Here is an 11,304-nt window from a genome sequence, read left to right as displayed (position 1 = left end):
CCATCTGTTAGCAACAGTGGGTGATGAACATCTACGGATGCCTACGGTTATTACTTATACTAGGAGTACCTTTACAGGGACTAACCATTCCTCCGCCCTGCTGCTGCTACAAAAGGAAAAGTGGACAATCTTCGGATGTTCATTAGGTTATATGTATTATGTTAGCCCTAGTACCTCGGGATAACAGTTACATTCGTCGTGTTAGCCCTAGTTCCTCGGGATAACACTTACATTAGTGATTTTTCCTGTTTACTTTATTTTGTGATACCTTCACATAAACGATGAGTTAGACTAAGTACTTTAGTACTAAACAACCAAAGGAAAACTATCAGTTCACTTACAAAGTATTCGGGTCTTGGTAGAAGACTACATTGTCATAACAAAACATTCGGGTCTTGGTAGAAGACTACATTGTCATAACAAAACATTCGGGTCTTGGTAGAAGACTACATTTCATACTTATAGAAAATAAGGGGTTTTCTAGGGATTTCATACTTACCTCAACATTTTCATTTAAAGGTTTACATGGCCTTCGTAACAAATTTTCATAAGCAAGACAACGACACTTAATTTCTTATGAATTCACCAACTTTAAAGCTGATACTCGCTTTCAAAATAACTTGTATTCTCAGGTCAGCAGTAGACAGGTACGATGGCCAGGTTTTGAGAAGACGGAGTAGACAAGTCTCGTCTTTTATTTTGATTGTATATTTTTGGTGTCTTACTACAATGAAAGAACACACATGTATTAAAACTTTACTTATAATGCAATGGATGATGTTGTTGCTTGTTTATTATATTACACTGTTGTGATACTGTACATGACGTCCTCCACCCCTAAACGTTTCCGCCGTTCGTGGTTTTGGGGTGTGACACATAATTGGACTTATCACTAATTTAAAAGTATTTATTTTTGGTTAGAATCTTGAGCCCATAAGTTGTTTAACCCAATAAAAGAAGACTAAACTGCACAAATGGTTCCTGTGGTATGTTGAAAATTGTCACTTTGGTCCAAAAAGGTTTGGAATAGTACCAGTGGTAAAAAACTTTCATTTTGTTGCGTCTTTAGTCAAATCTATTCTGATTTTTTTTTTCAAATTGACGGATCTGCCCCTGTTAATATATTTAATCTTTTTTCTTATTTTTTTTTTTCTGATTTTTAGATTTAAAACAAACATTAAAATAAAAATGAAAATAAACCTCTCTATCTCTCTCTAAAAAACAAGAAAATAAAAATAAATCTCTTTCTCTCTCTCTCTCTCTCTCTTCCCCAATATTTCTCCTTCCCTCTTCGTTTGTTCTTCCCTCAAGAACACTTCGTAAAGCCCAAAAAAAAAAAAAAAAATTAAACACAGAAAAAAATTTAAGCCAAAAAAATCAAACCCATTCTTCAAGTGGGTTTTGAAAATTTAATGATGATGAGATGTTGCAACATTGGTAATGGGAAAATCAGGCGAGTGAAGAAGGCAGTGGGGTTTGGCTTTTCTTCTGCCGGCGATGCGATAAAGAGACATTCGATTTCTTGGAGCTCCAAAAACCGACGACCACCCATCCGTTATGAACCAACACACCACCGTAGTTATCACGTCTCCGATCTCCCCCTCAGATGAGTCGCACACGATGGAGCCAAAGTCGCCTGTTAAAGCAAGCCCTAGTGTCACTGCCTGTGAAAGCACGTCCTAGCGTACATGATGCATCACCACCAACAAAAAAGCTCTTCATCACCACCACTAGAAACCCTAGCTGCGCCTCCTATCCAAACCATAACGCCGCCATCAGATGAGAACAATCTCCATGAAACCCTAGCCGCCATGAACATCCTAGATCTGTGTATGAGGGAGTATCAGATGAAGAAAAAGGTAGATGAAGAAGCACAGTTCGCCGGTGAACTTGAATCAAATGCACGAAGGATTTGATTCAAATGTCGCTATGAATATCTCAAACCGGATGAGCGAAGGTGATGGTGGCAGAGTGGGGACACGCTGAAGTTGAATCAGATGCAAGAGGGATGAGAGGAACATATCAATGGTTTGAGGCCATATTCTTTTGATTTTCATACTAATATAATAAAACCAAAGAAGATTAATGGTGTTAAGGTTTAAGATGTGAGAGGTAGACGACGACTTGAGAGAGAGAGAGAGAGAGAGAGAGAGAGAGAGAGAGAGAGAGAGAGAGAGAGAGAGAGAGAGATTTATTTTTATTTTTATTTTTTTTAAATATGAAAATAAAAAAAAACAAATAAGAAACAAATCATATTAACATGGGCAAATCCCTCATTTAGAAAATAATCATAACAGATTGAATCAAAGACGTAATAAAATGAAAGTTTCATTTTTTGGACGTGCTAGTCCAAAACATTTTGGACCCATAATTTTAGACAAACCGCAATCACTTTAGTCATAAAAGAATGGACAATCCTTTAGAAATGGCAGCGTCATGTTTATTTCATTCGCGTAGGCGTCGGTAGCAACAAAAAGGAAAATACAGAAGTAGTTGTATATGTGTTTGTGTTTTGTCGATCGACAAGAAGCAAAAATCAATAAATTGTGAGTGTATGCCTGTGTGTTCAGAAATTCGAGAGAGAAACAAAGAGGATGAAGTATAGACAGGTTGAGAGATGCAGAGAGAATAAGAAGGAAGCACAATCAACGCCGATGCTGCTAGTTACTGCTGAAGATGGCAGTGGCGACGATGCCAGGCTACGCCGGAGATGGTGGATGTGCAGTGATGGCCCAATGGTGGCCAGATTCCTTTGACGGCTAACTCCATTAACTTCAAACCCATTAATTTGGTAGGTTTATAAGGTAATTTCGACACCAACTAAGTTATTTGATAAATTAGGGCTTGATGTGCAATACATGGTAGAATTAGTCGAAACCTTAACTTCGAATTTCAATTAGGAGTATGAGATGAAAAGAATGATGAAGTTATTATTTGCAATTCTTGATGAGTATTACTTACATCATGGAAATTAGATCAAGTGTTATCAATTGGAAACCGATAAATAAATGTTGGAATTGAATTGGATTCGTGAGTCTTACTTGGTATATTATATTGACGTTATGAAAGAAACAAAAGATTTTTGAAATCGGATGAATAAAGAATTGGGCATATTTGACCTTTTAAGTAGTCAAACATAGATTGTAAAAAACAAAATTGGTTATAAACTTATAATTCCCTTGAGATAAGTTTCAATTGAGTTTAAAACCTTAAAATACATCATATTATGAGTTAGAAACATCAAAGTATCAAGAAAATTGAGCTTTTGAACTTGGTAAAAGTTAATTGATAAAAAAGGGAACAATCTTGACTTTGTTAAAAGTTTATGCTTAAAGAGCTAATTAAAGTTTGATATTTGGGAGAATTTTATGCTAGGACTAGTTTATAACCCGTGAGAACCACGGTTATAAAATTAATTAATTTTTTATAGTAAAAACTCAAAATTATTAATAATTTATTTTAAATAAGTTATTAATTTAAAATATATTTTTTATTAGTTATGTGAAATTATAATCATTGATTCAAATATATATATATATAAAATTAATTTTTAATATATATTAGATATTTTTTATTTGTGAATTAATGAAAACAATAATTTAAAATTTAAAATTTAAAATTTAAAATAGAATCACATTAATGAGAAGGTCTAATAAATTTAAAATGGAAAACTAATAGATTGACAAGTGGCAACATATTAATTAAAATGTCTAATATGGTGACACTTGGCAAAAGAGTTACTCTTTTATTAGTATAGATATGGTTTTTAACTCTTTTCTTTGGCCTCCTAAATTTTGAGATCTAGGGTTTCCTAACCCTAGGGTTTTCGAAAATAAGGCAAGGATTGAAAGCCTTTCCTTCCACCCCAAGTCATGATTTCGAAAATTAGGGTTTTGGATAGGGTTGTTAACTAGATAATTATAGGATATTATAATTATCCCTCCCAAAATTTTTAAATTTAGGGGTTAAGGGATTAGGTTAAATTAATTTGTTTAATTTAATGGATAGTCCTTAATTGATTTAATAAATTAATTAAAGGTTTAATTAATAGATAATTATTAAATCAAAGTTTTTAAATTTTAAAATTTCAATTAAAACTGGTTTTCAATTTTCAAAATTTTAAATAGATTTAAAAACCCTAGTATTTTGAAATGTTTAAAATACACTCACCATTGGGTATCCACTCTTACCCATCGCTCCCTTGATTGGTGGTGGGTCGTTAGTTAAACGGGTTTGATAGGACACTTAGTTCTCATTAATAAGTATAATGGAATAAATAAAGTAACTAAATGTTTTTTTTATTAAACTCCCAATCTTAGTTACTTTAGGAAAATGTGAATTTGATGTTAATCCATTAAATTACACATTGCATTTTATAAAACCTCATTTACGAAGTCGATCTATAAGAAGAGTTTAAGGAAGCGGCCTATAAAATGGCCGTCATTGGGTATCCACTCTTACCCACAGTTCCCTTGATTGGTGGAGGATCGTTAGTTAAACGGGTTTGATAGGACACTTAATTTCCATTAATAAGTATAATGGAATAAATAAAGTAACTGAATGTTTTTTTATTAAATTCCCAATCTTAGTTACTTTAGGAAAATGTGAATTTGATGCTAATCCATGAAATTACACATTGCATTTTATAAAAGTCATTAGTGGAGCGTGAGTGGTTAACCGACACATTAATATGGACAAATAAAATGTGGCAATGGGTGTCCCGTAAATTATCATTGATTAATGGAGCATGTGTGGTTAACCGACACATTAATTAGGTGGTAAAAGACATCGAGAGTACTAAGCTAATTTGCATGGTTATTGACACCTTGTTTATGATTCTCGGTATCCCAGTCACAAATGGAAAGGGAATAATCGATATTAAACATGCCATTGAATAGTTTAATGAATCTCAAAAGATCTAGGAATTTCATTTAAAACCTAATTTATTTAAATTTCGTTTTTCTTGGTGAAATTGATAAATCGTCATTTATATACCTTTAAATAATTTGCAAGTAGATTACGACATCCCTCTTCTAAATTAGGAATTATTTAGTTGGATCCTAGCCTTAATATTTCATTTGAGTGTTATATTGATGATTTTTTTATCTAATAAAAACTTGTCCTTCTTCTTTTTCAGATGTCAACTTCCAACAATGCTTTTGGTTCCTTCAACAACAACAACTCCTCAAACCACTTGTCGCACTTAAGCATCTGCTCAATATTCAATTTTGATGGCTCAAATTATAATGATTGGATGGGTAACATCAAGATGGATTTGTGCTTCGAGGACATGGAATATGTTCTCAAGAAAGAGCTAAATGAGGTTGATGAAACAACTGCTATTCCTGAAGAAATAGCTAAGTATAGGAGACATTTCAATGATGCTACCAAAGTAGCTTGCATCATGGTGGCTATTATGACTCCAGAGCTGCAAAGGTTTTATGAGGACTACTGGATGTATGAGACGTGCAAGAACTTGATGGAAAAATACCATCAACAAGCTCATCAAGATAGATACGAGATAGTCAACTCCCTAATAACCAACAAGATGAAGGACGGAGAGTCCATCACGACCCACTTGCAATGCAGGCAACATTATGTGGATTGTTTGCTGAAATTCAATGTGAATTTTGATGAGGAATTGGCTATTGACATAATCTTGCACTCATTTCCTAGCTGTTATGATCAATTCATTATGATCTATCATTTGAGCAAAGAGGAGACCACATTGAGTCAGCTTCAGAGCCTGCTGAGAACCGATGAGAATGGAATGAGGGAAAGAGTATTGCCTCCACTCCTACTGTTGTTGCTGCCATCTTGGCCATTAGGCAAGGGAAAGGGAAGAAGAGGAAAGCTCCTTCGAAACAGAATTGGAAGGGAAAGTCCTAAGCGGGGTCCTCAACCAATGGACCAAAAGGAAAAGCCAGTTTTGATGCTCCTCCTGCCTATGACCCTAAAGACACTGCTTGCTTTTACTACTATGACAAGGGGCATTGGAAACGAAGCTGCCCCAAGTACTTGCAAGACATAAAGGATGGCAAGGTCAAGCCAACCTCGGTAGGTATTTAACTATTCTATCTAAAAACTCATCACGTTCTAATTCTTGGGTCCTTGATACAGGATGTGGCTTTCACATTTGCTCTGACTTGCAGGGACTAAAAAGAAGTAAGGATGTTGAGCATGGGAAGATGAACCTGATTATGGGCAATAGGAGATCGTTGCATGTTACCAAGATTGGTGTTTATTCTTTAGTTCTTATTAATGGGCTGTGTTTAGATCTAAACAATTGTTTCTATTCATCAACAATGACAAGGAATATTATTTATTTTCATGGTTTATACAGAAAAGGTTTTAGATATTCTTTTGATAATGATAATGGATCTATTTATGCTTATTATAATGGTGTATTTTATTTTGAAGCATTACCTTGTGATGGTGTGTATGAAATTGTGATGGTTGTAGACAACTTAGGTAATAGCGTTTTGCAAATTGATTCGTCTAATGGTTTAGACAAAGCATGCTTGTGGCATTCTCGTATTGGACATGTCAACAATAAATACATTTCCTAAATCCAAAAGGATAGAGTGTTGGAATCATTTGACTTAAGCTCAGATGATACATGTGAATCTTGTTTGCTTGGAAAGATGACTAAATCACCTTTTATTGGTTCTTGTGAAAGAGGTGAAGGATTGTTGGATCTCATACACATAGATGTGTGTGGGCCCGTCAGATCCACCATAAGGGATGCAAATTGATTCTATGTGACTTTCACTGATGATTATAGCAGATATGGATATATCTACTTAATCAAGCATAAGTCAAAAACCTTTGAAAAGTTCAAAGAGTTCAATCATGAATTCGAGAATCAATTGGGCAGGAAGATGAAGATGCTCAGATCTGATAGAGGTGGTGAGTATCTTAGTATCGATTTCCACGACTATCTCAAGGAATGTGGAATTGTTTCACAATTAACACCTCCTATGACACCACAAAATAATGGTGTGGCTAAGAGGCGTAATCAACCTTGTTGGACATGGTTCGTTCCATGATGAGTCGAGCTTCACTTCCAATCTCATTCTGGCGGTATGCCTTAGAGACTACCACCTAGATTCTTAATCTAGTCCTAACTAAGAAGGTTGCCAAAACACCTCATGAGATGTGGACAGTGAAGGTTCCCTCGTTGGCACATATCACGGTTCGGGGTGGTGAAGCTTTCATTGGACGAGAGACTCACGAAAAGCTTGAACCTCGAAGTGAGAGATGTATTTTCATCTCCTACCACATAAGTCCTTTGGATACTTGTTCTACAAACCTAGTGAAAAGTGCATTTTATAGCATGAAGGGAGTCTTTTGCTAGAGAGAGATCACATGCAAAGAGGATAGTGGGAGTACAATTGATCATTAAGAAATTCAAGAGTCAAACGAAGAAGGAACCTCTAACATTAGCGCTCAACATGAGGAAGAAATTCTTGATGAACCATTTGACGAGTCATTGCGTCTTAGGCGTTCTAGTAGAGTTAGCGTTCCGCCTGTGTTGTATGGTTTCCATATAACTGCAGAAGGTGATACGTTTATCAGTGATAGCACACTCGTAAATTTGGATGAACCTGCTAACTACAAGGAAGCAATAGCGGACCTTGAGTCGGCCAAGTGGAAAGAGGCAATGGACAGTGAGCTCAAGTCCATGTATGACAACCAAGTTTGGAATTTGGTTGATATTGTACATAGTCGTAAGACAGTTGGGTGTAAATAGATCTTCAAGAAGAAGACCAACATGGATGGAAAGGTACAAACTTTCAAGGCTCGACTGGTTGCGAAGGGATTTACTAAAACCCTAGGGCTTAGAATATGATGAGACCTTCTCACCAGTGGATAGGATTAAATCTATTAGAGTTATGCTAGCCATAGTTGCGTTTCATGATTATGAAATTTGGCAGATGGATGTCAAAATTGTTTTCCTTAATGGAAAGTTGGCTAAGGATGTTTACATGAGTTGGCCAAAGGGTTTTGTGGATGCTAAGTACCCCAATAGAGTGTGTAAGTTTGAGAAATCAATCTATGGATTGAAACAAGTTTCTCACAGATGGAGTCTTTTATTTGACGAGAAAGTGAAAGAGTTTGGCTTCTCAAGAAGTGAAGATGAATCATGTGTATATGTCAAAGCTAGTGGGAGTATAGGCACCTTCCTAGTATTGTATGTTGATGAAATACTACTCATAGGAAATGACATTCCAACCTTGCATGAAGTTAAGTCTTGGCTTGGAAAGTGTTTCGCTATGAAGGATCTAGAAGAGGCTACTTATATTCTGGGAATAAGGATTTTGAGAAATAGGTGTAGAAGACTAATTGGACTTAGTCAAAGTAAACATTTGGATAAGTTGATGAAGCGTTTTAGCATGGAAAATTCCAAGAAAAGAGAATTGCCTATCCAGAGCAATACCAAACTAAGTAAGACTCAAAGTTCGAGTACTGATGCAAAAATAGCAGAAATGAGTCGAGTTCCATATGCTTCTGCCATTGGATCAATCATGTATGCCATGACATATGCTCACCCTGACGTGGCTTTTGCTTTGAGCATGGTTAGTCGATATCAGGGAAATATGGATAAAGCTCATTGGATAGCGGTTAAGAACATTCTTAAGTATATGTGAAGGACTAGGGATTGGGTCCTTGTTCTTGGAGGTAGTGATGAATTAAGAGTTACTGGGTATTGTAACACCAGTTTTCAGATAGACATAGATAACTTTTGTTCTCAATCTGGTTGAGTGTTTACCCTTAATGGAGGAGTAGTGACTTGGAAAAGTTCCAAGCAGGAAACTGTAGCTGATTTGAACTGTGAAGTAGAGTACATTGTAGCGAGCGAAGCATCGAAAGAGGCTATATGGTTGAAGAACTTCATTGGAGACCTTGGAGTTGTGCCAGCCATTAAGGAGCCGATGAACATTTTCTCTGATGATGAAGGAGCAATTGCCTTAACCAAGGAACCGAGAGATCATGACAGATCTAGACATATCGACAGAATGCCACTTGATCAGACATCGAGTAGAAGAAGGACACCTCATCATAAAGAGGGTATCATATGAAGAGAATCCTGCTGATCCCCTCACAAAGGGTCTAATTAGGGTCAAGCATATTAAGAATGTGAGGAGCATTGGTCTGATGGATGATATTGGTTTTAGTGATTAGATAGGTAATTAGAAACTTGTAATAAATAAATGTAATTGACATTTGATGATTAAATATATGGAGATTTGTTTATAAGTATTGTTTACTATCTTCTGTCAATTGTATATCATTGTGGTTCACTTTTTCATGTTTTACTTCCAGAATTAGTAGATTATTCAAATATCCACAGTCGATCATACTTTGGAAGTAAGTAATGAATTAAGACTGTCATAAATTGGGTTGTAGATTGTCTAAGGGTTTAGACATAGCAATGGTTTGCTGCAGCATTCATGAGTACTTCTGAAATGGGGATTTGAGTATTAGATTTAACCCACACTCAGTGAACTACTTCACGAAATTTATCATGAGTAATTCTGAGATGATAATATCATATAATATTTAAACGAAGATATATGAGTTGTTGTTTACAAGTTAGTTGTGAATTAATAACGCGTAAATGCATTAGTAACTTGATGTTATAAAATGCATTGTTGTGTATAATTTGATGAATGAATAGTGCAAACATATAAGTCGAAGTTTATCTGTTCCTTTTGCCCTAAACGAGAAAAGCAATATCTTGGGCCCATCGATGATTTGGTGTTGACTTATGTATCGGGCCCGGTGATGACTGAATTGATGTGTTCAATTAAGTTCTTTGTCATTACAAATAAGCAATCGAGAAACAAAATGTTGGACAATGAGAATGATTCTGTTCCATGTCATTTGTCCACATGATATCTTGTAGAATGGAGGGTTATATGATCACTTATCTTAGGACACATTACTAACTAGGCCAGAGTTTGACAGCGGATTTGAAAGCTACAATTTGCTAGTCGATTTTTGAATTTATACTTGCAATTATAATTATTAGACTTATCCAAGTGGGATACCGTTGGATTAGGTGTCTAAGCCCATAACTATAATCGGTATATACTTGCAATATTAATTATTAGACTTATCCATGGGCTGCTTAGCCCTTAAGCTGGAAATTTGGGTTTGTTCCAGCAAACCTTAGCTTTGGGACTAAGCAACCACAACTATAAAAGGAGCATCACCCCTCTTAGTTTTGGCCATCCTTTGAAACCCTAACACGAGCCAAAACTTTGAAGAATCTTACTCCTCTTTCCTTTCATCCTCTTTCTTGGTGTGTTTGTGAGCCATTAGAAGTGTTACATTTGTGATACTTGCTCTCAAAGTTCAAGATCTTCAAGAAAACCATTGTTATTGCTACATAACAATAAAGGTATGTATCCTAACCCTAGTATAATGTCAAATTCAAAAATTGTAGTTTCCTCCTAGGGTTTCTAGTTTTGTGTTCAATGTGTGTATGTCCTATAGAGAAAATATAGATCCAACAATTAGGGTTGCATGTACACATAGGATTGTTTGCTATGCTCAAAACCCATCAACAAGTTGGTATCAAAGCCTTGATTTGAGGGATTCAGGCACACTTCTGGGTGTGTTTGAACTCAAACTGAGGAATTGATAATATTTTTGAAAGAAAAGAGTTTTCTAAATAAACTTTTATAAAGAAAAGGGGTGCGATGCGTGGAATCAGCCGAGCTTAAGTAAGTATTCCAAAATTACCCATACATGTTATTACTTCAGTATATGTATATGTGTATAGCATGCTAGATTAGGACTAAACATCTACTCAACATTGTATAGTAGGATGCTAGGAGGGATTGCTTTGTATGCTAGCTGTATAAACCCTTAGAACTGTATGCTAGTATGGATTTTAGACGATTGGATAGAGTGGCCTAGTTAGGTAGTGCTTTGGGTTAGAACTCAAAGCTTGAAAGCTGCATGCTTTTTGCTTCTGGAGACTCAACTAGTTTTGTCTTATTATCAATCAAATACTTTAGATTACATGTTGTAGGGATTAGAGAATTCTCGAAGGTTGGGTTCAAGTCTATTGTCTAGCTCTTGTTTTAGTCCAACTATTGTAGAGTGTGACCTAGTAGTCGAAAATTATCTGGTGCTGCTAACATGTAATTTGTCACACCTTGGCCGCCGGCGGAAACACCGGGTAGTGTAACGTCATTCTCGTATCATAGTTATCAACTTCCTGAAAACACATGAAATTTAAAATACGTCAACATAAAGTTGGTGAGTCCACAGGTTTTCACTCCATATAAA

At 35.7% G+C, this 11,304-nt stretch overlaps 1 long non-coding RNA gene across 1 annotated transcript; it reads left to right on the top strand.

Annotated features, from left to right (window-relative positions):
* Window positions 1-2,444: 2,444 nt before the first annotated feature.
* Window positions 2,445-6,391, top strand: LOC145100568 (uncharacterized). The gene is made up of 3 exons (XR_013705131.1): window positions 2,445-2,804; window positions 5,138-6,057; window positions 6,121-6,391. It is a non-coding gene; the product is annotated as an uncharacterized LOC145100568 (long non-coding RNA).
* Window positions 6,392-11,304: the final 4,913 nt, after the last annotated feature.

This window comes from Lactuca serriola, chromosome 4, assembly GCF_051521515.1.
Source record: "Lactuca serriola cultivar US96UC23 chromosome 4, Lser_US96UC23_V15, whole genome shotgun sequence".
Classification (NCBI taxonomy): Eukaryota; Viridiplantae; Streptophyta; class Magnoliopsida; order Asterales; family Asteraceae; genus Lactuca; species Lactuca serriola.
The sequence above is the reverse complement of the archived record's forward strand: the minus strand, read 5'-3'. Positions and strand labels throughout refer to the sequence as shown.